The sequence below is a fragment of the Equus asinus genome, chromosome 2, assembly GCF_041296235.1.
Source record: "Equus asinus isolate D_3611 breed Donkey chromosome 2, EquAss-T2T_v2, whole genome shotgun sequence".
Lineage (NCBI taxonomy): Eukaryota > Metazoa > Chordata > Mammalia > Perissodactyla > Equidae > Equus > Equus asinus.
The window spans coordinates 12,110,629-12,137,056 of NC_091791.1; the positions used below are offsets into that span (position 1 = coordinate 12,110,629).

Consider the following 26,428-nt stretch of genomic DNA (forward strand, 5'->3'; position numbering starts at 1 on the left):
GCTAATGGCTATAGCTAAATTAACATCCATGCACGTGAATGTACTTGAAATGAACACCGCTTCTCTGGTTTGGAACCAGCACCGCCCACAGAATAGTCCTGCCACAGGCCACCTGGCTGCCACCGTGAGAGCATCCTGTGAGGCAGAGACAGAGCACGGCTCAAATATCAGGTCACCAAATGGCCAGCCTCGGTTATGTCCCTCAGTCCCTCTGTTCTCATCAGCAGAATGGGGAGCACCATAGCTGTCCTATAGATCTCACCCTTGCATGGGGAAGGCCCCACAGGGGCCATGCCTGTGTGTCCACCCTGTGCACCTGCGCTGTGCTTGGTGCCTGCACATTCTAGCGTTCAGTAAACATCTGTCAGTGACAGCATGAGATCGTGTCCAGGAGCTCTTGAGAAATAATAAAGCGTGATTCAGACATTTGGTGACAATGACAGCCACCATGTATGTGAATGTGCCTGTAGGCGAGGAACTGGGTTAAAGGATTTACATATATTATTTCATGTCATACGACAATCGTCTGAGCTGGGTATTATATTAGTATCCATGTTTTACACATGAGGTGACTGATGTTGCCCAGGGCACACGGCTGGCAAGTGGCAGAGCTGAAATTGAGCCCAGAAGTATGCAACTCTTGAGCCTATACAGTTAACCTTTCAGGGCATTTTCCCAAGGTTTATATGTCATATTTTCTGGAAGAACCAGCTGTTCATCATTCATTCTCTTATTCATTTATTCAAGTAACATTGATTGTCTCACATATGGAGAGAGACATGTGCTGGGGGCTACAGGAAAACAAAGACTCATAATACACAGTCTCCCCAAGAAACAGCCTGGGTGGAGAAAAAAGCGTCACAGAGACAAGGAGTTAAATAATAATTCAGTGGTTAACAACTGTCCATGATGATGGATGTCATAGATCCCATTAGAGTTGCCTCCTCTGGAGTAGACAGGTGTATGACATTCAGAGAAGTGCGGCCATGCAAGCTGGGTCATCTGTGGAAGTTTCCAGAAGGAATATGGACCCAAGCTGGCCCTTGCTCTTGAATGAGGATGTCAACTTGCTTTTGAAGGTGGGAGTCAAGGACATCTGGAGGGCAGGAGAGGGATGCTGTGCTGTGCCGCAGACAGATGCCCCGGCGCACTGGTGGTGGGGGTGATCTCGGGCAGACTCCTTCTTCACAGATAGAGTGGAGATAACCAATGGTGGCTCTCTCCTGAGGTGTGACAGGGATTCACTGAGATGACTAACATGTGCAAACCGAGGAGCTCCAGGCCAGCTGCAGTAACCACTCACGAAATGCTGGCGATGCCCGTTAGCGTTCCTTTTCCACGCTTAAAAAGAGAGACAGAAAAGAGATTGTTTTTGCGATGAGTCAAATTCTCCAATGGAAACATTTTTAATGTTTGAGAAAAATGAAGGGGAAAATTCTCTGCAGCTTCTACTTTCTTGCCAAAAGGGAATTATGTTAATTAAGCATACAGAACAAATAGGAAAGTTAGAATCTCAAATTCTGACTTCAGCCCTTTCCAAGGCCAAGAGTAAAACTTTAAGTGCCTTTTTACATATATCATTTTAAATATCAGTTGTTATAGAAAACAAATGGGTAATTTTTTAAAATCAAAGCTTCGTCCTTGACAAAAGAATTTGGCATTTTTCCTTAGCAATGGAAATGGCTTATTAAAATAAAATCGAGAAAGAAACCATTATGTAACAAGAAAGTTGCAAATTTTAAGAGGACGTGTTGGTGACAAACGAGAACATACTTGGTGGAAAGATCTAGAACCGACGGCATGGTTTCTATTTTCAAGCATCCAGTGCAGAAAGAGGCGGCTTGAGGGCACCATCATCATCATCTGTCGCATAAAAGAGGAGCGAGGCTTATTCTGCCTTGTCCCAAGGAGCAGAAATTAGACCAATTTTTTAAGTTTTAAGGAAACAGATTGGACTTAACATTTTTAAAATAAAAGGAGAAAAAGAAGAAAGACAGAAGGAAAAGTACGCTTCCCAACTTTCCAATAACTACAGACTAATTACTGACTGCCCCGGGAGACAAAGGAAGGCTCTCAAAGAACCTGGTTAATGGGCTGCAAGGACGCTGCTCTAGCCTCCCCACCAGGGCCCCCTCATCCCCCCTGCCTGGCCCATCTGTTCTCTACACGACAGCCAGACTGATCTTTTCAAAATGGAAATCGAGTGATATACGTGCACTTAAAACATTTTAATCCAGTGCTTCACAAGTTTATCTTCACATTAGAATCACCTGAGCACGTTTAAAATCCTGATTTCCAGGTAGTACCCCAGACCAATTAAAATCAGAGCCTCTGGGGGCAGGGCTCAGGACCCAGCATTTTTTTTTTTTTTTTTTGCTGAGGAAGATTCACCCTGAGCTAACATCTGTGCCAACCTTCCTCTATTTTGTGCATGGTTGCCACCACAGCATGGCTGATGAGCAGTGTAGGTCCATGCCCGGGATCTGAACCTGCAGACCTGGGCCACCGAAGTGGAGCATGCCAATCGCAACCATTATGCCACAGGGCCAGCCCCCAGACTCAGCATTTTTAAAGCTGGCCAGGTGATGCAGATGTGCACCAAGGTTGAGACTCAGTGCTTTTATCCGAAGGCCCAGATCCTTACATGGTTACAAGACCCTCATGGAATAGCCCCCACCCACCTTCCAGCCTCCTCTCCCATCCCACTCCCCTCCTTTTCTCTCTGCTCATTTTCCAGCTACATGGGCCTTCTTTCTGTTTCTCATTTACCGTCGCCCCTCTCACCACAGGACACTGGCACATGCGGTTCCATCTGCGGGGAGCATCCTCCCCTCCCCACCTGACCAGGCCACCTTTCCTCCACAGCCCACTCTTCAGCCCTTATCTTAGGGAGGCTTTCTCAGTCCTCCCACTCTAGACTGGACCACCCTACCCCCATTTCATGGTCTCAAAGCTCGGAAAGACTTGACTTCAAAGCGCAAGTCATGGTTATTAATATAAACCTTATTCGTGTGAGTCCTTGATTAACGATTGAGTCCCCCATAAAACATAAGCTCCGGGGAAGGCTGGGGCCACCGTGGCTGTCTGCTCCCCCTGGGTCTCCAGCACCTGGCGCAGTGCGGGGCGTATGGTAGCTTGAAGGAAGGAGTGCTGTGGATGAAATTTCTGCGTAGCTTAACAGGACATAATTTCTATCGAAAAATTCTACATTCATGCATCTTTAGTTCTAACTCAGTTCTGCCACGGCCGCCCTCTGTGGCGGTTGGCCCAGCTCTCTGGTCTCCACACCTCCATCTATTCTCCCAGCTTCCGAAGGGTTTACGAGCTCAGCCTTTGGAGGGAGCCTTTAGTTGCTTCTTAGTAAATACTGACTGTAGGCCGGCTGCTTACCTTCTCTGAATTTATTTCCTCACATGTAGAAGAAGGAGATTAACATTCCTTTAACAGAGTTATTGTAAGATTTAAGTGAATTGCGTAACACAGTGCTTAGCACGTGATGTGTGTGGAGGAAATAGTAACAACAATGCTGAGAATAACTATTATTTTCACGTTCTTCCCTGGCTCGGGATTCCACAAAGCCTCGCCCCTTGCATGCTGATTAAAACTTCACTCTAACTCAGCTACAGGACCTTCCTGTCCGTAGTTGTTGCTGCCCCTCACCCTGCCGTGGATATCTGAACATATTGAACCCAAGGATTAGATGCAGCTCCAGACCTTTGCCAAGGTTGATCCCTCTATCTCAAGCACCCTTGCTACTACCTGTCTGCCCGCCTGAAACATTCCTTGTCCTTCACACCTCAGCTCAAAGTCTGGTTTCTTTGTGACGCCTTCCTGGTTCGCCCTAGGAGGGACCTTATCCTGCATTCTTTCTGAACTAAGGCACATGCCACCACTAAGCAAGGATCACACTGCAGTGTTCTTGTTTTAGTGTCTGTCTACCCAGTGGACTGCACGATCCCTGAGGCCGGGGGTCATCTCTGTCCATCTTCGTATCCACAGACCCGGGTGCAATCCTATACTCCAGGTACTTGGGAAGTATGCGTTGGTGTAATGAATGCCGCTGATCTCAGGAACCAGAAAACAAAGGTGTAGATGGTTTTGAAGAAAGTCATTTTTCTCCCTGATTTCTTTCACGATCGTTTCTGGAATGGGCATCCCATGGCTTATAGATGCTTTGAAGTAGTCACTGGCACCAATTGGAGCTTAGGAGCCCTGCAGTACAGGTGTGCTCAGGCTCAGGCTAAGGCTGGGGCAGGAGAGCTGTGACCCAGAAGAGTTCCTGACTCCTGAGGGATCAAGGCAAATCTCTCCCAGTCCTGGAGAGACAGCACGAGGCCCAGGCCTTCCCAGCGCATGGTCCACAGAGCACATCCAGTCCTCTCTACTGGATCACTACAGGGAGCCAAGGCAAACCCAGGGGCACAATTACATTCCTTCCCTGGCATCATGTTTCAAATATCTCCCTTTGCAAATAGTCAAATAGAATGAAGCTGCTTGGTTTTTGAGCCAGGTCTTCCAAAAGGAACTTTGAAAGAAAAATGGCAATTTTCAGACTTTTCCACTACACCCTGCTCAGATGAAGGTTGCATAAAACCTGCCCCAGCATTTACAAATAAGGAAGAAACGGCTTTCTTGGTTAAGACCCTAAGCCCGTGAGGCCTGAGCTTCCGCTGTGTTACCACCTAGGGGGCTCAGAGATGGCCGTGTTCTAAGAACTCAAATGAGCACAGATTCACGGTTCGTTGTTGTTGTTTAGTTTTTCTGAAAGGATAGTTTCTGCGTATTAAATCTACATACAGACTTCAGAAATGTTACCATTAAGATTCATTAAGGTTCAGTAATGGAACCAGCTTCGAGTTGAAAATCTGCCTGCTCTAAAGCAATACTCATCACCTCCTTACATCACACTACAGGGCAGAGAGGACCTACCAGACAGCCATAACTTGAAAAATAGCCCATACCTGCATTTGCTCTCCCTCTGGAACTCACTGTCCTGGGAGGGCAGGCCAGAAGGCCTCTCTGGACAGGTGAATTCAATCCAACAGCATGGTCGCTCCACACGCTGTCATTCCCTCACAGGTGTGTGTCTTTGACACATTGGAGGACAAGGCTGTTGGGCGTAGCCTAGTGGTTTCAAACTAGAGCTTGCCTCAGAATCACCGGGAGGACTTGTTAAAACCATTCCCTTTATTTACCAATTTTCAGGATAATGAAAGTCCATGAAGTTGAATATTGGGTTTTTTTAAAAACTATTATTACAAACAACAAGGACATAAAATATATTTGAGGGGTTTTAATTCATTGCAGTTATTATGATTATTGAAAACAACTGTGCCATCAACGGCACGTGAGAGCCTATCCCATTTGGCTGATGAATCCTTGTGACATGACCCCTTCCACCTCCTTCCACACACACAGTTCTTACAGCTGTTGGACGTTTGTCCTCACGCACTTGTATTACGGGGTTTGGGGAGGATGCCTTATCACCTAGTGTTTTTGTAAATCTGACCCATCAGTCTGTGGCTTAGTATTTAGTTTCTTTTATCTGTTTTTATGTGAGGATTCCAAACGATTCAATGACTGTCCCACAATGCTGCTCCCATCTTAGAGTGTGACCATCTTCTTAATCGTATTTTAGAATATTTCCAAAGGATGGATAGATTACAGAACTCACACTTTCATGATGAAGTTGCTTACCTGCGACAGTAGAGGGAAGAAAAGTGTTCCTATGTTCTGAGAAGCTCTGTCCAAGAGAACTTTCTATGATGATGGAAATCTACATCCACATTATCCAATACATGCGGTCACGGAGCACTTGAATGTGGCCCATGCAAATGAGGAACTGAATCTTAAACTTCACTTAATTAACTTAAATCTAAATTTAAATGGACACAGGAGCTGGCAGCCACCATATTTTACAGTGTGTTTCTAAGGAGATCTGAGCACTTTCACTCACTGACCTTTTCTCACTGAGCTGAGCTGTGCTCATGAGAAGGATAACGCCTTGCTGGGAAGGAGCTTACACTTTTTCCCAGGAATCCTTTGAGAAATATTAAATCTCTGCATTTCACAGATCAAGAAATACTTAGTGTTTCTGCAGAACAGAAACACCAGCAACCTTGAGTCAGCTCCTCCTCAGTTTTCAGTGATCCTCAGAGAGAACTTTCAAGAACTGCTTATGGTCAAGACTTTTGAGGCCTTGCTTGGGACATGATTAAATGTAAGCTATCGTTTCCCCTAAAACTTGCAAAAGTCCTTGTTTTCAATATTTCTAAATATTTTTCTCTTCTATAGTCAGTAGTCAGTAAACTACTGCCCTTGGCCGAATCTGGCCTTCTCCCAGTTTTTCGTATGGCCCAATGACAAATAATGGTTTCTACATTTTCAAAGGGTTGGGGAAAAAGCAAAATAGTAATAATATTTTATGACATGTAAAAATTATACAAAAATTCAAATTTCAACGTCCATAAATGCAGTTTTATTGGAATACACCCATCCTCACTTGGTTAGTATTGTCTTTGGCTGCTTCCACACTATATGGGTAAATTTGATGCCACAGAGACTGTGTGGCCCGCAAAGCCCAAAATATTTATCATCTAACCCTTCATGGAAAAAGTCTACAGACCCCCAAGTTAGTCAATACATGACCATTCTTTTCCGCGAAGAAACTTGTTTGTGTTTCACATTTTAGAAGAAATTAAACATTTTAAGAAGCTTCTTCTTAGTTATGGCCAGAGAAAATTACATTCCACACCCAAATATACACAGCTGGGCATCAGGGAAAAAAAGCAAGAGCTTTAATGGAGTTATTAAAGTTGCAGCATAAGGAATAAAATTCTCAACAGAAATTCTCTTAAGCTCATGAAACTTGAGGGAAACAAAGAATTTAAGACCCTGTTTATTATTTGATTTCATAAAAATGCCTGGCGTGAAAGCAATTACCCATTGTAAATGCTTCAGCAGAGAAAATATACACTCACTTCTCCCAGATTTGGGGGAGAGGAAGTCAGACATTAGCTGTAGGATCATAAATCTTTGAGAGATCTGAACAAGCATCTTCCGAACATTTTAAGACTTAATGAGAGCTAAACTTCAGCCTTGAAAAAATGAACCAGGGAGCCGTTTCATCTTTTGTAAATTTCGGTTTCCATCTGGAGTCTTTCTTGTGGTGGGGAAGTAAACACCATCCTTTTTAAGAACAGACAAGATCTTAATTGTCTGTTTGACCCTTGCACAGCTTTCTCCTGAGCAGAATTTAACGTATCCTGTCTGGATATTGATAGCTTACTCATGAATAGTCCTAGTAGTATAAAATGACGGGAGATACATTAACACATCCGAATAATTGCAGTTTCTCTTTGGACAGAGAAAGTTGTATTATATCAAATTCCAAACCATGTCCCCAAAATGACACTAAAACTTTTAAAGCTATGTCAATAAAGATGATGGCAAATAATCAAATAAAGCCACTTGCAACACAAATCAAGATAGAAATGAAACCTTTCCACTTGATATTAAAATTTTTTTAAAAAGATTACTGCATAGCGAGGACAGTATAATCTAATTTTCTGAGTTGGTTGCACCAGAGAATTGCTTGCGATGGGGTCCACTTAGAGTCCGTGTTTCCTGCCACAGGTTATTATCAGAGTGTTAGAGAGCAGTCTGGGGTATATTCTCTTATTTTTGTTTCCTTTGGACATTGGGCAAGGACTGTCACATGATTTGCAAAAGCTTTCTAGGAGTAGGATGATGGTCCAGAGACAAACAATGCTTAAGGCAGAGGAGAAAGAACTAGAAAAGTCCATTGAAGCCACGTGTGATAAATTTGCTGCAAACAATTGTCACAGCCAAACAAAGAAAGACATCTGGCTTATTAGGATGCAAGAGATCCATAAAGAAATCATCAGAAAGCCATGAGAGGTGCCACAGCACGGTGCTTCAAAGCCTATATTTTGGTGCTAGATGAATTTGGGGTAGAAGTTTTGTTCTGCCTCTTACCATTGTCTGATTTGGGCAAGTAACTAAACCCCATCCATGATATTGGGATAATGACAGTATCTATCTCATAGGGCATGTGAGAATTAAAAGAGATGATGTTCATAGGTGCTTAGCACTGAGATATTTTCATGGAATTTTTACATGTCACTCAATAAATGTTTATGGCAACCAGGATAATGCCAGCAGCACAAGTTGCAATCCTAGGCTAGCGTTGGTTTCAATTTGGTAGGTGAAGTAGTCTTATTTGGAAAGTGGAGACCACCAAAAACCCCTAAAACATCACAAATAAAGAACTGGGGGAGAAGTTAGGGAAATAAATTGTCTTATGTATAACAAAGCTGATTTTCAGATAAAACCAAAAGAGGGAGTGGAGGGCCTGCCCCGTTAGCTTCCTGAGAATCTGGGGGACGTTTGACTTTCTCTGCATATAGAAGCCATGTTTTGGGGTCCACTATTTTTTCTTCCCCGTTCTTCAAGGACTCACTAAGGTGAGCCCTGCGGTCAAGTTTGTGTCACATCTCCCCGTTCCTCCCTGGCCACAGTCAGTGAGACCAGTGATGAACCCCAACCAAGCCCAAACTGGGCCAACCTACTCCTGTCTCCAGGAGAAACTGGTCTCATCCCCAGATGCCATGTTATCTCAAGTCATTTTGCAAAATTCATCAGCAATTTCCAAATAAAATCAATTTCGATTTATAACTTTAAAAATAAATACTTGTAGTAGAATATTCTTATGCATAAGAAAGAAGTTGCAATGTTAGATCAGGGAAAAAGGATTCTAAACCTAGAAAGCCAATAAACACAGGGCTGTCCTGGATATTCTGGGGGTACGAGAGACAGGGGAGTTTGGCTAGGGAGAGCAGAGAAGGCACAAAGTGATGCATTGTCAAGAGCTAAACTGCTTGGTACAGAGGAAAGGCTAGGAATGGAAACTCTACAAACAAGGGCTTTGAGTTCCCAGGTGCTGAAGCCCTTTTTTTATTGCCAAGAGGCAGCTGGGAATGGCACTTGGGAACACTCAATGTCTTCACTCTTCCTGCAAACATCCTCAAGGGACTTATTTTCGTTTTTGTTCTTGTTTCTCTTTCTTTTAAATTTTCATTTGACCACAAGTAGGAAGATATTGTAAATATCTGAAAAAATGGGAAGTGGGATTTTCATTTTGACCAAGGAATAAGAGACTGTAAAGATGAGGCAGAAACTAGTGAAGGGTCAGCTTTCTGCTATATGGCCGTTTGTATTTTTCCTTCCTTCTTCTTACGGAGCTACAGGAAACTCACTTCAGGAGCAAGGGAAGACCCTGGATCCTAAGCAATCTGGCTCCTTGTCTTTCCAGCTCACAGAACGAACCATCACACCCTGCTCCCGCTTATAAGCAGGCTCGGTCCCGCACCGCAGGGGAGCAGAGCCACTTTGTGAGGCAGGCACCCGGCAGGATAAGCCATCTCTCTGTCCCTTCTTGTCTTTTCCTGAGTTATGACTCAAATTTTATATTCCTCACTAGCCTTCAGCTATCTCTTTGAGCCAGTGATCCTGTTATGTTATCAACATTATGACACAATGGCAAGATTTCACCCTGGTCCTTGTGCAGGCTTAAGAAAAAGACTCTGAGCATTCCTTCCTTGGGAAAGTTTGAAACAAGTGGAAAATGAGAGGCAGGGTTGGGGACAGGAAAACTTGGTCATTTACCAAACACCCACAAACTCACTAAGCTGGAAACGGCTCAGTTTAGAGAAATATTCAGGCTTATCCACGTCCAAATGGAGATCATAGATTGTATAAAAGAGAGTAGCCAAATGTCAAATTATTCCCGACTAACTGTGAAATTCGTCCAAAGACTAAACCCACTGGAAAGACATGTGAGGGACTCTGGGAACTGATGATAATGAGTATTGCAGAGAAAAGTTATCCAGTGGTAACTTTTGGTTTGTTCCTCAAGCACACAACCTTATACCACTTGAGTTTTTCCCTCAAGTCTCTCACAACCACAATTAAATCAGCATTGTATTTATTAGTCATTAGGGAAATGCAAGTTGAAACCACAATCAGAAACCATGACACATATATTAAAATGGCTAAAACTTTAAAAACTGACCATACCAAGTGTTGACAAGGATGTGGAGGAACCAGAACTCTCACGTACAGCTGGTGGGGGTGTAGAAAGAGTACAACTACTTTGAAAAACAGACCATATCTTAAAAAGTTAACCATATACCTATCGTGTGATACAACTATTCCACTTCAGGTATTCACCCAAGAGAAACGAAAGCATATCTCTATACAAAGATTTGTGCATGAATATTCATAGCAGCTTTATTAGGAATAGCTCAAAACTGGAGACAATCCAAATGCCTGCAAAGGTGAAACAATAAACAAATTGTAGTATGTCCACACAATGGAATACTACTCAGTAATAAAAAGGAATGAATTATTGATATATTCAAAAGCATTGATGAAGCTCAAAATAATTTTACTGAGTGAAATAACCTGGACAAGAAAGAGTACTACTGTTTGATAACATTTCTATGAAGTCCTAGAAAATGCAAACTAATCTATGGTGACAAAAAGTGGATTAGCGGTTGCTTGGGGATGGGGACAAGAGGAGAGGCAGGCGGGATGGATTATAAAGGGACAAGAGGAAACCTTTGGAGGTGATGGATATGTTCACTGTCTTGACTGTGGTGATGGTGTCACAAGTGTATATGTGTGTAAAATTTAATCAGATCAACACTTTAAATATGTGCAATTTATTGCATGTCAATTATATGGCAATGAATTAAAATTTTTTTCATTAAAAAAATAATCATTGTGTAATTACGTTTAGTGTCTGCCTCTCCAAGAGACATAAGCTCTTTGTGGGTGGGGCCTGGTGATCCTGTTCACTGCTACAGCATCTAGTCCAGTGTCTGGCACACAGCAGGCACGCAATAATTATTGACTGAATGAATAATGGACGAACTAGTCCCAACTCAGGAAGGATTTGCTCTTATTACATCTTCTATTGTCAAGTAAAAGGTAATGATGCTAATGATTTTTAAGTAACCCTGTTGGTTTTTCTCATTTGGGCAATAAAAGATGGGAAACGTTACAGCTCATAATAGATATAGGTATGAAATCAAGGATCTTGATTTTAAAATAATGCTTGTTTCTATTTCTGATTATAACATGCTTATCTTAGAAAATTTGAGAATACAGAATAATAGAGTAACATTTTTTGAACTAATGTGTCCTTGTTTACTTTGCTGAAAACATCTTCTCTATAACAAACACGGGAAACCCTGATGCAAACAACCCAGTTGTGCACATATTTGCTGATTTCCTCATGGCTCCCAGGTGCCCAGGGCTGCTGTACCTCTCATGCACACAGCATGAGCATCCTCCTTGGTGGGAGTTGGACTTATCTGACGCCCTCATCATATGGGACACTTCCTCTGTCTTGTTTAGACTAGAAAGAGCCAAGGTATTGAAGAGTGTGCTAAGAGGAGAAAAACTGTTTTGTTTTTGTTTTATAGCTTTTAAACTTTTACAGAACAAACACTATTCCGTTAAATACACTTAGGATGAGCATCTGATGATTGTGTCAGGAAGAAGTCTTACGTCCCCATCACCCCAAAGCCATATTTCGTGCTGAGAGCCCAGGGAAACCCGGCCACAGAGTACAGTTTGACTAGTGTCTACTTCCCCTTCAAGGCTGAGTTGAGTAGCCGTGATACAGATGACATGGTCTGCAAAGTCTAAAATGTTTGCTGTCTGGCCCTTTACAGAAGAAGTTTGCCAATCCTGCTTACTAAATTTCAATAAGACATGCGGATCATCAAACTTGGTCTCTTTGCCTGACAGAATACCCTTCATCTCATTTCACCCCCAATGCTGCAAAGCACATATATCGCTCCTACTTTGTAAAGGAGGAAACTGAAGTTCAGGAAGAGTCAGTGACCCGCCCAAGGTTACACAGACAGTGAGTAGATTCACCTCCAGTCTACGGGACTCCAGACTCCGATGCCTCTCCATCAGGCCGTGCCGGCCCAGGAGTGGGCCATGGAGTGCCCGGGGCTGTGGTCAGGAGGGATGGGAAGAAGAAAACAGCCCCCTCTGTGTAGACGATTCTTGTCTCCATGGTGTCAGTAATGGAAATCTCCTCGCAGGGCTGGCTGGGCCTCCCCTGGCTGTGTTGCCCACCTTCCCATTAGCAGGCTTGATCATTATAAACAAATTGTTTTATTTAAAGTGAGGTTTCAAACTGTGTACTAGTAGGAATCGCGTATTCAAGTATAAAGAGTTTGATTACAAGTGTTTCTTGAATGTTTTAAGTATGTAAGCATTTGTATGGGTTGTAAAAGTTTATATTTTGCAAAAAGTAAAAGTAATTGGCTCCTTCTGTAAGCCTGGGCTCCTCTGCAGCCCCTAAGAGAGAGAAAGCCCCCAGGAAAAAGAGCCACATTGTGCTGAACAGACAGCCAGTGACCACAAGCAGCTCACGAAGGATGGCTTCCAGTGCCTGACCCCAGAGAGAAATTCTCTGCTGCCCCTAAGCCAGCAGGAGATGATCAGAGTTCTCAAATTTCCAAACCCTTCACTGGCTAAGGAGTCCCACCACCCAAGCAGCACTCTCATTTGCCTTCCCTCCTCCTCCCTCCAACCTTCCATGGTTGGCTTAGAGATCCAGGATGACCAAAGCAAATTTTGGGGCCACCTTTCACGGCCAGGATGACCAAAGAAAACTATGGGGCTGTGCAGCTCCCAACACCAGGCAGTCCTTTGCTGTAAGAACTTCTATTTGTATGGGGAGTCATTGGGGGAAAAGTAAACCATTGGCTGAGGGCAGGTGGAGAGATCCTGAATCCTCTTACTACAGTTTTGTCCTGGAGCTCACCCCAAACTCTCTCTCTGCCTTGGGTGGCTCAAGGACAGCAGCCCAGAAGCGCCTTCTCTGCGGCAGGGGAGAGGTGAAGGCCATTTTATTTATTTATTTTTTTGAGTTGGGGGATGTTTGGGGCACCATCTGAGGGATGGGGGGTTGGCTACAGATGACATCCCTGTGGTGCAAATGAGCCCATCTGGTCTGGTTGTCAGCGGTGTGTTCTTTATAGACTCAAAACCTTTGAAATTTCACAGCATGCTAATATTCGATGCTGTAGAACAAACCAGAGGTAGTCACTGCAAAAGAATGCATAATAACCAGTGGTGTCAATTTGATTTCAGGTGCCCAGGATCCCTAAACTAAATCCCTAAATGAGGAGAAGGAAAGGGAACCAGATCTTGCCTGGGCGGCGAGATTCCTACGGCTGGGAAGCTATTGGCGCTCCATCAGGACCCTTGAAGTGTGCAAAGCCCCACAGTTCTGGGGAACAGAAGGAGGACTTGGCTTTGTTTTCTTCCTTCGCTCTCCCTCTCAAAAGTAGTCCCCATTGGGCTGGGGCCCACGGGCAGGACCCGGTGGAGACAGGCCAGCCCTCTTCTATCCCCCTTCCTTAAAGGGCTAGATCAGAGGTTGGCTGTGGTGGTCCTTCCAGGCTGTGTGACAAACCCACACGCCAGCCCAGGAGAGGCAGAACACCTCTCTGTTAGGATGTTCAACCTAGCGCCTTGCTATCTAGTTCTAAACACAGGGGCCTAGAAATGTCTGGCAGGGATTCAGAGGCAGATAGAAAATGCATTTTGCAGAAATTCAAGAAAGCTGTGGCTGAAATCATCTTCACCCCACACTGCTGTTTTGGGCAAGGGTTTTACAAAGAGCCTTCATAATATATTGTTGACTTCCCTATTGTAATTTATAACCCGCATCTCACTTTATAATGCTGCCCTCCCTCTCTCCCACCCCTTCCCTTCTCTGTCCACTCCTCTCTGGCTCTTTGTCACTGCTCACAAAATGACACCCGAGGTAATAAAAGAACCTCCTGCAATCTTCCTTCTTGGCAGACCTGTGAAGTATAAAGGGCTCTGGAGGGGTGTCAGGAAACCTGAATTCTGAGCCCTGCGACCTTGAGTAATTCACTCAACCTCTGGAATTCAATTAACTTGCATTAATAAAGGAGTGGATTATCTCTAAGATCCCGTGCAGCCCCCAAATCTATGACCCTAAGGAGGGGAGCAGGAAATGTCTGCAAACAATAATGGTAAGAAATTGGATGAAGCTTTCGGGTGTCAAGGATCCCTAAGGAGGAAGTCTATCCCACCAGGGCATTCCACGAGCTGTGTGAATTATGTATTGCTAGTCTCCAAGGGCAAATTCACACTACCGTTCACCAGCACAATTAAATCAAGTTGAGAACATGCAAAACTACAAGGGTAAACTTAATTCTGACAGAGAACAGGAAGTTAGATGCTACATGCCCTCCACGCTGGAAAATGAAACAGATCCAGTTGTGAATGAGCCTATTATGACTTTTTACGAGGGGAAGGTGAAGAGCTTTGCCTCGTTTCCTGATGAGGGTATGCACAGAAAGCTAATTACTTCAGACAGATTTCTCCGGGGCCGAGTCACGCTCGGCTTCTTCCTGCCTCAGTTCTTTTCCATGGGACTGAGAGAGGCTGTCGTGTATGCAGATTTATGAAGAAGAATGGCACTAATCCGCATGCAAGATGCCAGCTGTTTCTCATTGATGAGTGGTGGGTTGTCAAGGTTATATAAAGTTTACGCAGTGATTGAGTCTTACCCTTGAAGAATCAAATGTCATGCTCGACCTCCAAGAACTCTTCATCCTGAAAGTGGCATAGAGACATTCATCGTTATTTGAGGCCAGCCAGTCCAGACCCCTCAGCATCCAAACCCCTTCTTACAGATGAAGAAACTGACCCCCTTGGAGGGGATGTGATTTGCTCGAAGTCACCAGCAGAAGAATGGAAGAGCCACACCTGGAGGCTGGGGTCCAGGAGTGGCCGGACCCCCAGACTAAGCTTTTTGTGTAAATCACTTAACAACAACTAGACTATGAGGATAATTTATCTTTTCACCAGCTTAAACATTTTGACTTCAAAGAATCTTAAAATGGTCTATTTGTGATCCCTGGTGTGATTTGGAAGCTACAATTAAATTTTAGGAATTAAAACAAGTTAAAAAGCTAAAGCCCAATTTGCCAGAAATCTCATGGAATGGAGAGTTCGATCAAATTGAAGTTTATGGCAATTTTTATCTTATGATTAAAACCTACCATTTTGGGGTACTTTTCATGCCAGGAGCGGTAACAGACATTTCACAGGCACTATTTCCACATAATCTTCACATAGAACCTCTGGACGGTTAGCGTTCCCATCGTAGGGATGGCCAGCCTGAGACCTGATGCAGATCTGGGTTTCATACCCAGGCCTCCAAGACTGTAGCTTCCTCCCGACATCCCCTCACTCTTCCCGCAGCTCTCCCTGGGAGAACAGTCCTCTGATGTGGGCTGGGGCACTGCCAATCACAGTGACCTCTTCCCTGGATGATGTCAATGACTAAGAAAGGGACACATAATCTGAGCCAGGCTACCAGCTCTCTGTCCTATCTTGGCGGCAAAATTATACAAACAGGAAGCCAACTGAAGCTGTCCTTCTGTGGGCAGCACCCTCAAAAGAGAGCTCCTGAGTTCCTGATCCCAGAGCCCTGGAGCTGGGCCATGGGCTTTGTCCTTCTCAAGGCTGTTTGTCCCACTGTCCTTCAGTTCCTTTCTTCCAATGGAAATGAACTCCTACCCCATACCTGCTTTTGTGTTAAATTAAATTGGTTTCTAATACTTGGAAGCAAAGAATGCAAACTATACATCACTATACTGTTACATAGGAATCCTTCGTTTTGTTTTTAAATATCAACCTTTATAATAACCTTCTAAAATCTACAGCATCCACATCTTTGCCTTCTTACGCACAACAGTGAATACATCAACATACTACATTATTTAATGAGAGATGTGGAGTGCCTCAAAGTGAATGCAGAAGGCCCAGCAAATTCGGCTGATTCTTTGCTGAGCCCAAGGCACAGAAGGGAAGATATCTTTGGGAAGAGGGCATTTGGTTCTGTTTGTTCTTTTCTGCTAAATCCCTGACATGAAACGTTGTGCTTTGCCTCAGTCCTCTGGGTCTCCTGTGTGGCGTCCCTGCTCTCAAGCCCGAGGCAGACCTTCGCCCCAGCCCCCAGCCCTCTCCCCTATTGTCCTTTTAGTCTTCTCCAGCTTCTCTAGCTCTACTGCCAAAAATGGCCTGCTCCTTCCATTCACATGGCCCCCACAGCTGCTGCTTCTCACCAGGGTCTCCAGTCTCACTGATCTCCTGCAACTCAGGAGCCTGACCTAAGGGTAGGGGGAGGCAAGCACACAGCTTAGGCAAGGCTATTTTAGCATTGTGGAAGGCAGAGGGCATTTGAGTAATAAATAAGAGGAAAGTTATAGAGAGACCTGGAGTCTCCTGGGCCATCCCTAGTGTCCCTGGGCTGTGCACGCTGCTTGGTCCTGATACACTCAGCAGTCTCCACGCACGGCTGAGCCCATTCACTTCCCGGACTCTCTACTCCTTCCCCAGCAGGACTTTAGAAGCTGAGCTATCCCAAGGCTGCACAGCATTTGAGATTTCCCTCTACATGTGCACATTCTTTCTCATCTGCTCCTCCCGGTGGGCTGAGAAGTACTGGTCCCTTACTCTCCAGGATCCCTTTGGTAGGTCTGACTACTCAACAGGACCCGTAGCTGCCTCCACACCCCTCCTCTCACCCATGCAAGGCATCCAGCGGGGCTCGTACATCCTCCAGACATCTGGTGAGCACCTGCGCTCTGTGCCAGGTACTCTACTAAGTAGTGAAGATGTGGGGTTTGATAACACACAGTCCCTGACCTCAAGAATACCAAGACCAGGAGGGAAGCCAGGCAAGTAAAGAAATCATTGTGTTACTGTGGGCCAAGTGCCCCATGAGAGAGTGTGCGGGATTCTGACACACAGGCTGCAGAGAGGCAGAGGGGACTCCGAAGTCCCTGAGAATACCTCTTCTTGTACTGCAGAGCGTGCCCCACGCGCCTGCTGACGGCCCGCTGTGCTAAGGGGAGAGCTGCAATCCACCACCAGTTCCTATCACTGTTCTAGTTTCATGCGAAATTCAGACGAGGATCTCAGCTCTCTGCCATCATGATTAACCAGTCGATGCATATGTTTCGGTCACATCAACATTACTCGCTCTTCATCCAAGAGGAACCATGTGATGAGAGGCCTCATTTAGCTGATGGGAACATGAGCCCGGCTTTCGTCATAAAACATTCCCAGCTTCTCTGAAGGAATCATTGGACCCCGTGAGGAACTGATATGGGGAACACCATTAATTGATTCATTTTCCAACTGCATCATTGGTTCCCTTCAAATAAATGAGGCTGATACTGAGTGCTTGCTATTCAGTGATTTTTTTCTTGTCTCTTGTAGGCAGCCCACGTGGAGACATCAGTCTCACAGCTTCCTAAGTGAATTCACAATCTAAGGTCACAAGTGACTCTGGGGAGAGCCAGGCTGGCAGCTGCCTCTGTGATTGCGTGTTCTCTGTGATTGCGCAGCGCTGCCTAAAAATACAAGCACATGGGACAACTAGCAGGGTCCCAGAAAGACCCTGGGCAGATGACAGTGAGTTTTTACTTTCTTGGACTCCTCTCCTCTGGGTTACAGCTCAGAAGAATCCTGGTTTCCACAATACTGCTTTCTTTCCCCACCCCCTAAAAATGAAATACTCTCCGCTTGATCCCTCTCTTTCAGCTTCCTTCTTCCAGATCTCTGTAAAATTGCTGGTTTAAGGTCAGCTTCCCACAATGAAATACAAATTCCACAAAGGACGTATCTGCTTTGCTCTCCTCCGTATCCCCAGCACCTCCGGAAGTGCCTGGCACCTAGTAGGTAGTGACCAAATAGATGTTGAATGAATGAAAGAACCTTCTCCACTCTTCAACTTCAGCTCTCACCTCTTTGGGGAAGACTCCAGTCTCAAATTTTCTGCTAGACAAAGTCCCATGTCTCCAGCTGCTTGTCTGCATTTCCTTCTGCTGTCAGCTCACACTCAACACGCTTGCAATGAAAATGTTTCTTCCAAACCAGCATCCCATCTGACTTTCCTTCTTCTGCCAGCAACACCATCATTCACCCAATGACTCCCGTTCAAAACCTCAGTGTGGGGCTGCCACGTCTCTTCCTTCTGTTGATCGTAGCTTGTTAGAGAGCCTGCTGACCTATTCATTGCAAGGTTTCCAGCCACCTCTCTTTCTTATCAATCAGGATCCTGTGGTCTAACTCAGAATCTCATCCCCCTGGAATTACCCTGTCACAACAGCCTCCTAACTGGTCTTATGCTTTCCTAAACCATTAAACATGCCTCCATTCATCTGCCACTCCTCTGACCCAATCACAAGTCATCAGCCCCTCCCTACCGCCTGCTCTTTTCAACCTTGGCATTCAGGGTCCTCCATGGGCACCCCTTAAACATCTTGCCCAGTCTCATCTACAGTGATTCCCAAGGTAGGACTTTGATCTTGCGCTATCTCCTGAACATGTCTACATCTTCCCCCATCTGGACTCATGTTGAAATCTCACCCACCTTTCAAGGCCAGTCCATATCACACCTCCTCCGTGAAGCCTTCCCTGACTAGCTGAGCCCACAGCCCTCTCCCCCTCTTCTGAAGTCCTATAGCTTGTGTCCTCTGTACCACTCACTTGATCTTAGCATATAGCACTAAGTGGATAGAGTGGATCATTAGTAATTTTGTCATGTGTTTTAGTCTTATCTCCACAGCCAGATTGTAAACTCCTTTTGAAGAGGGCTCAGGGCTCAGATTTTCTTCTATTCCCTACAGCAGTTAAACTCCCTGCTTCCCAAATCTAGACCCCGCACAGAGTAGGAACTCAGTGGATATTGGGATATTGGTTGATTTTAAAGTAAGATAAGACTGAAACAAATCAACATCAGGATAGGAATCAAACTATGCATATTCAGGGAATGGCATATCCTTAGGGTATTTTTAAAGCATCTTCCCTCAATAAAATTGAATATTTTGAATAACATCAATGTCACATATTAGATATGAAATACGCTAGCTTACCTTAAGACTTCACTGTTGCTAATTTACAGAAGAAAGAAAATTAGAGAACCTATTAAATTCCAATAACAAAAGTAGGTCATCTGAAATCAATCTTAATTTTCCATATTTAAGTCACCTCGTTTCAGCAATAACACGGTAGTCTTGGTAACGATGAAGGGCCCACAAAGTAACTCTTTTGTAGTGTTTGTATTTTAAATCAGCACGAAGGTGTTATTCATCTTGTTCTGATTCAAACTGGTTAAACTATGTCAACTTTGGATTTCAGGAAAGGTCTCCAACGTGGTTCTTGATTCTAAAGCCCAGATTTGGCCCTGTTCAACTTCCTCCCTCCTCTGGACGAATGTGTGTCCCCCCAGATTCATATCTAGAAGCCTAACTCCCAAGGTCATGGTATTGGGAGATGGGTGGAGCCCTCCTGAACGGGATTAGTGCCCTTATAAGAAGAGACCAGAGAGCTTGCTTCCTCTCTCTCTGCTCTCTGTCATGCGGGATACAAGGAGAAGATGGCACCTGCAAACCAAGAAGCAGGCCCTTATCTGACATGGGATCTGCCAGCACCTTGATAACTTGACCTTGGACTTTCCTAGCTGCCAGAACTGTGAGAGATAAATGTTCGTCATTTAAGCCGTCCAGTCTATGGTATATTTGTTACAGCAGCCCAAATGAACTAGGATACTCCCCCTGTCTCCAAGCCTGGCTCATCCTCTGCCATTGGGAACGTCTTCTGACAAACACAGTTTCCAGGGTCTGAACCCCGAGCTGTGGCTAACCATCTCTTGGGGTGGGGCCCAGGGATACGTATGTCAAAAATGCTCCCCTAGTGATTCTGATAAGGAATCAGCTTTGGGAATCCCTGATCTTCAGGCATGAAGAGGCTAAGTGGCCTCTAGGAGCCATGAAGTGGCCTACAAAGCTCTGCTCACCTCAGTCCACCAGCACAGACTCATTTTGGACCACTCCACTCTCTCTAAGCGTGTGCATGCACACACACATCCACGTGTGTACTCACACCCCAGGCCTCTGCACAGCTGCTCCACCTGCCTGGGTCACCTCTTCTCCCTCGCCCATTCACCAGCCCCTCCTTGGACACTTGATAAACATCACTTTCTCTGTAAAGCCTTCTGGAATGCCCTCCAGCAGCTCGGAGCCCTTGCTCCTCTGCCTCACTGCTGCCCTGTGCCCCTTTCTGGCTGGACATCCTTCATTCATACATGCATTCACTGAGCATCAATGGACCACCAACTGTGTGCCAGGTCCTGTGTAGGGGCTGGGCATGCGGAGCCAAATAGGGCATTGTCTCTGGGATCAAGTAGCTTAAAATCTTACCAGGGAGACCAACCAGAAAACCCAAGATGAGATTTATAGCTTTTAATGTCCCTCACAGAGAGAGAACACCAGAGAACAGCATGTAGTCAGACTTTTGGGGTCAGACTTTCCTTTTTGAAAAGCTGGCTCTTCAGCTGAAGTTTTGTATTATATTGTATTGTATTTTTTGTTTGTTTTCGTCAAGGGAAACACATAGGGTAAAGAGTCAAACTGTTTTCGAGATTTGTTGTAGAAAGCCTTACACCCTCCCCCTCCCACCACCATTTCTAGTTCATCTGAAGGCAGCCACTTCAGCTGAGAATTTTCACTTTTGCCTCCATGTCTTTAAAGAGCATAGTTGAATTGCTGTCTTTTGATTTTTCAGCTATGGGCATGTTTTTACTGACTTTACATTAGAGAAGATAAGACTTTAGTCCCACTGCCCAAGTGTGCCCTTCCCTCTCCTATCCTCCCAATGGAGTTTTATTGTGGTTTGGATGGATCAATATCCAGTGTTTGCAATATTGTGATTTTATACCATAACTAACTCATAGCTTTGTTTTTTCCCTGGAGTTGACACTCTATCCTTTCTATTTTTAAAAAGTCTACATAGTACACTATGTTCTTATCACTAATTTAAGATCAAACTCATAGACAATTGTCTAAACATCCTCCCAAGAAGTCCAGACACATTCAATACTCTTTCACATTCATCTTCCCAAGGAAGCTCTCTCCCAGAGCCGTCAGCCGTGCTCCAGGTTGGACTGGGGGTCCTGTGTACTCTGCATCCAGCAATAGTCCTGGGATCTCCTTGCATCAGCATCCTCAAGACTCCCTTCACCTCTCTCCTGCGTTGGAGACTGCTTCCTGGATCCCATGTCTTCCTCTTTTTTGAAATATGATCCCATTTCGGTAGACCGCATTCTCTGGTATCTTTCTAAAAGGACTTGCTAAAGACTTTGCATGTACTTTCTTCCTAAAATAGCTAGATGCCAGGCACACAAGGCCACAGTACATGTATTCGTTTGTGCTATAACAAGCACACAAAGATGAGGCTGCCACGCACTCATGTGGGCTCCCCAGCAACTGCTGTCTGTGGACTTGACCCCAGTTCCCGCCTGGTTGTAGGTTGACCACGTGGCCTTGGACCCAGTCTACACCCAGAGCTCCACCAGCACTCTGATCCATCACCACTTGTCTTTAATGTCCTTTATCGCCTGCAGGGACATTTATTATTGATGGCCCTGGACAGGCAATGGATTGAGTCAGAGAGGAAAGAGTAAGAACAAAGTTCCTATAAAGGGATGCAGGCTTGTAAGGGTATAATGAAATATCATAACTGATTTCTCACTGCTGTAGGAGTGTTTATATCTTGGAAGAACATTTATAACTCAGCTCCTTCCTCGTCCATTTCAGTTCCCACTTAGAAGACACCCCATCTGAAAGCTAGGGACATGCTACCCACTGCTCCTTCACTGTGGTGCTGCAAGGAAAGAGGAATTGACAATCCAAAGCTAATAATAGAAATAATTAGAATAATAGCTAAAATTCAGTGAGCACAGGCATGGTGCCAGGCATTGTACATACCCTGTCTCATTTCAACTCCCTAATGAGGACCCTTGTCAAGGTCACAGGGGTGGAAAGTGGAAAAATCTGCAGAATTTAATGATGCAACCATAGCAAGCATGCCCTGAGCACATACTATTTGGGGAAGAACATGGAGTGTAGTTAAAGAGCCAGGGTTCAAATTCCGGCTCTGTCTCTTAGCCCCTCTGTGCTTTGGTTTTCTTATCAGTAGTTGGGGTCAAAAGTACACACTTCATATGGAAATAATGAGGATTAAGCAAGTAATATAAAGCACATAGAAAGTTCTCAGTAAATAGCACCTATTTATAGCTGTTATGTGAACTGAAATCTTGCATTCATGATCCTTTTAATCCTGACAACAACTCTATGAAGTAGGTAATTTATTATTTCTATGCTTGTGATATAGAAACTGAGGCTTAGCCAGGGAGCAAGGCTAAATATCTTGTTCAAGAGCAGCGAGCTGGAAGGAGCCAGGGAGGGGCTGGGAACTCAGGCCTTCAGACTACACTTAATTCCTAATTAAGCTTTTCCCACCTTACCTCACTACCTCCCATTTATGCACAATCAAATGCAAACAAAACTATTTTAATAAAGTGTATTATCCTGTTAGTTCATGTCCTCTGGGAAGTAGATACCAAGATGGGATTAGATGTGTAAGAGATTTATTGGGAAAGATGCCTATGAGAGAAAACAGGGATGGAGCTGAGGAAGCTGGAAGAGCCGTCAGCTTGCTATGCAGGTCCAACGGTGGGGAGGATGGAGGGCAGGAAGCAGCAGGCTAGGAAGAGTCTTCGACTGCGGAACTGTTCTAAGAAATGTTTGGCCAGGTCAATAGGGAGCCCCGGAGCTGAAGTCTCCTGTTGAGGAATATTATGTCTCCCAGGAACAGGCCTCCCTTAGAATTCCTACCAAGCTCAATCATTGGCTAAGGACAATGTGAGGGAAGCATGATACAAATCAGGTGATAGACTTCAGCCGGGACCATTGCTAATTATGGTCTTCGCCGTTGGAGATCGGAGAGGCGCGTTTTCATGACCGTCATAATTATCAATTGAAACAAGCATATCTAGTGAAATATTCCGTGGGAAGGCACTGAGCTCTGACTGAGCAATGTTTTCATGGCATGCTTTATAAATCAAGAATCAGTTCCCTCATAAGAGGAAAGCTCTATACAACAAATGCCTCTTCCTCCAGGCAGCCTTCCCAGGAAACGCAGACTGAGGCAGGTGCCTCTGAGTTCCCTGCCTGGATGACCATCGGCTCTGCCCAGTGGTTGTTCATTTCTACCCGTGCCAGCCTCACCTCCTTGTCTGACTTCAAAGCCCCCATCTTCCCCCTTCTCTGAAATTCTTTTCTTCTCTATCACTACACCAGGTTTGTTTCAGCTTTTACGAGAAACTTCCTGATTCCTGACGTGGCCTAACTATCTAGAAGAGCTTGTCGGATTCCTTGGGGGCATTCACCAGGGAAGTTAAATATCAGGTATTCTGTGCAGTTGCTGAACATTTTATTTTCAAATGTGTGTGAGCATTTATTTCTCAATTCATTCCTTTTGCCCATTTTCACCTTCCTCATCGCCCTCGGCGGGGCTGTTAATAGCAGCCCTGATATTGGTTCCCCCACAGTGAACCCAGCATCAATGGGTTAAAGCTAAAAGCACACTTTCCCAGCTGCCTGCTTCTTTGGTTATACTCATATGTAAATATTTGTTTCTTTAACCTCTGACTCCCTGAGCTTTACAACCAAATAGAAGTTACAAATTGTTAAAGTCCAGATGGCCTCAGGCTGGGCTCCCACTAAAGTTGTGGCTAATCACAGGTCCTTGAAATTCTTTTACAGAGAAACTAAGTCCAGAAACCATCAAGAAACTGAAGCTTCCCAGAGTCTGCCATCCACCATGGAGATAAACAGCCAAGGACATCCATCTACGGAATCCTTTGTCTCCCCACCCCTTGGAGGCAGTCCCAAATGCAGGCAGATGGGAAAATGCTGAACAAGAAGGCCATGGGCCCCCTCCCCTACCTAAAACCCCAAATAAAAACTCCTACTCGTTTCTTAACGGGGAGCTAACAATTCTTAAGGTAGTAGCCGTTGCTTTGCTCTCTCTGCCTGGCAAAGAAAGTAAAGCCTTTCCTTTCCACTCAAGGTTCTGTTCTCCTTATTTGGATTGGCATCGGGTTCAGAGACTGAACTTTCGGTAACAACGCAATTGTTCCAAAGTGCAGTCAGGAATGAATTGTGGAAGCCAAACGGAGACGTGTGAGAGAGAGGTTGATCCCGCTGGTTTCAGCTGAAGTTGGTTAAAGGAAAATGTAAAATTGAAGCATAAATTGATTTACAATGCCACAATCTCTAACGACCAAGCTTATTACCTTAAGTTTTACTTAGTAAATTATCATCTTGGGTGGTCTTTAATCTGGATCATGGCTGCAAAACAGTGTAAATTGCACTTTATACCATTTGTCATTTGTCGTTAAAACTTTTCTTCTTGATCCAGTTCTTGTGTGTTCTTTTAATACACGTTTCATGATTTCCCAGAACAAGTCTCTGTTCTCAGTCACTTATTGGATATTTGACAGAAGCTGAATTTTTACTAGGTAACTTTTAACAACTGTAACAGGTCTCATCTAGACTGCACGTCACTTAGGGAAGGGACGGTGTGCATTTATGCAACTTCCAACACTTAGCACAGTGACTGGCATATAGTAAACATGTTAATAACCTTCAGTTTGAATGAAACAATGTGCCTTTTCCAGGCACCAAAGCCTGTGGTTTGCAATAAGTCACAAACTTTGGCTTCACGAAGAGCAATTGTTTAGATGGAAAAGACTGGCCAACAATCCAAGAGCTCCACTTAGGGGTGGTATGTACAACCAGAGAAGGATCTATGGGTGCAAAGGGCATGAAAGGTGGTGGGGGCTGCAGGGGATTCTTGGAAGGGGCCACCCCCAAGCTAAACACAAAAGACGAGTGGAAGAAGTGCATGTCCTCTGGCTCTTGAGCCTTCACTAGGCTTTTTAACACCATTTTGTGCTACACAAATAACTCTTCTCCTTTCTCATCCACTCTTCCCCATTAATCCACTAAATAAGCTTAGACGGCAATGGTCTGAATGCTCCAGCTCTCGGGGAAATGAGTGTAGGAAGCAATTCACAATGTTATAATCGCAAAATCTTGGGACAACCCAAATGCCCTTTTAACAGGCAACTGTTAAAAAAATAATGACAGATTTGTTAATTAATCCACTTTGTCATTTGTCCTGCTAACACTCATTGAGCATCTACCATATGTCAGGTCAGGTTCTAAGTGCTGATACAACATCGAACAAAACAGAAATTCCTGCCAGCAGGTAGCTCGCACTATCTGCCTTGTTCTCATTGTCAGCTGTATCTTTCTACATCTAAGTAGAATCTGATTCTCAAATCTCTTCAAGTCAAGACCAACTGGAACAAAACAAGTGAAGAGTCAACCTGATTTCCATTTCATAAATGAGAGTTCTACTTAATCCACATTTCTGTTTATGTAGACATGCAATTCAATAATAAAGCACCAAATACTGCCATTCTTCAGTATTTTTTGAATGTCAACAACTTTTCAATTACTATGTAAGCTAAGGCAACATTTTATCTGGTGCTTTTGTGTAGAGTGACTATTCAAACTGTAGATTCAATTGTAGGTTAATTTATAGCTGAGTTCACAGCATAAAATCTAGCTATTAATTTAAAAATTTTCTTTAAATCTAAGCTGCAATTTAGCAAGGGGTTTCTATAAGTTTGGAAAGATACAAGAAACAAAGACTGAAGGAGCTCACCTTAGGGCCTATAAGTTTCAGGCTTTTCTTTGTTTTCCCAAATGAAAATTTAGTCTTCTCACCAAAGGTGAAGGACTGCCACAGGCAGACATGTGGCTCAGAGAGGCACAGAAAGAGACGGGTTCAAACGCATTGTTCAGAAAGAGCTGTTGAATCACTCCTGATTTAAACTTTTGCTACCACTTCCTGAATAAGTACTTATTTTTGTTTACGCAATGTCTAATAATTAATAAGGCTAACATTCTGAACCACGGTCTCTCAACCTCAGCACTATTGATGTTCGAGGCTGAATAATTCTTTTTCGTAGGGCTGGCCTGTGAATTGTAGGATGTTTAGCAGCCACTGGATGCCAGTAGCACCCCCACCACCCTCTCACTCCATCCTTCCTTTGTGACAACTAAAAATGCCTCCAGATATTGCTAGATGTCCCCTGGGGGAGGAGGACAAAATCACTCCTGTTTGAGAATTATTTTTCTGAACAAAGACTACGACTATTGTCTACTTGTTCTTTGCAATTGCATATCCTGCTGGTACTTGGAAAACGAGACTGCCATGTATGGTTGGACAGGTTATTCACTGCACAAGGGCACCTGGCCAAAGGTGTAAGGAAGAGGTAAACTCTAGCGGTTGCTCTGCTGGCCAAGCCAGGAGCCGTGGAATAGGGCTCTGTCCTGGAGGAAGAGGCCTCTTT

The 26,428-nt window shown here is 44.4% G+C and overlaps 1 long non-coding RNA gene across 1 annotated transcript; it reads right to left on the bottom strand.

Moving 5' to 3' along the window:
- Positions 1-292: 292 nt before the first annotated feature.
- On the bottom strand, positions 293-25,885 carry LOC139039969 (uncharacterized). Its single transcript, XR_011493507.1, has 3 exons — positions 25,738-25,885; positions 14,655-14,700; positions 293-1,341 (listed from the first exon to the last, which is right to left on the bottom strand). It is a non-coding gene; the product is annotated as an uncharacterized lncRNA (long non-coding RNA).
- Between the last annotated feature and the right edge of the window lie 543 nt (positions 25,886-26,428).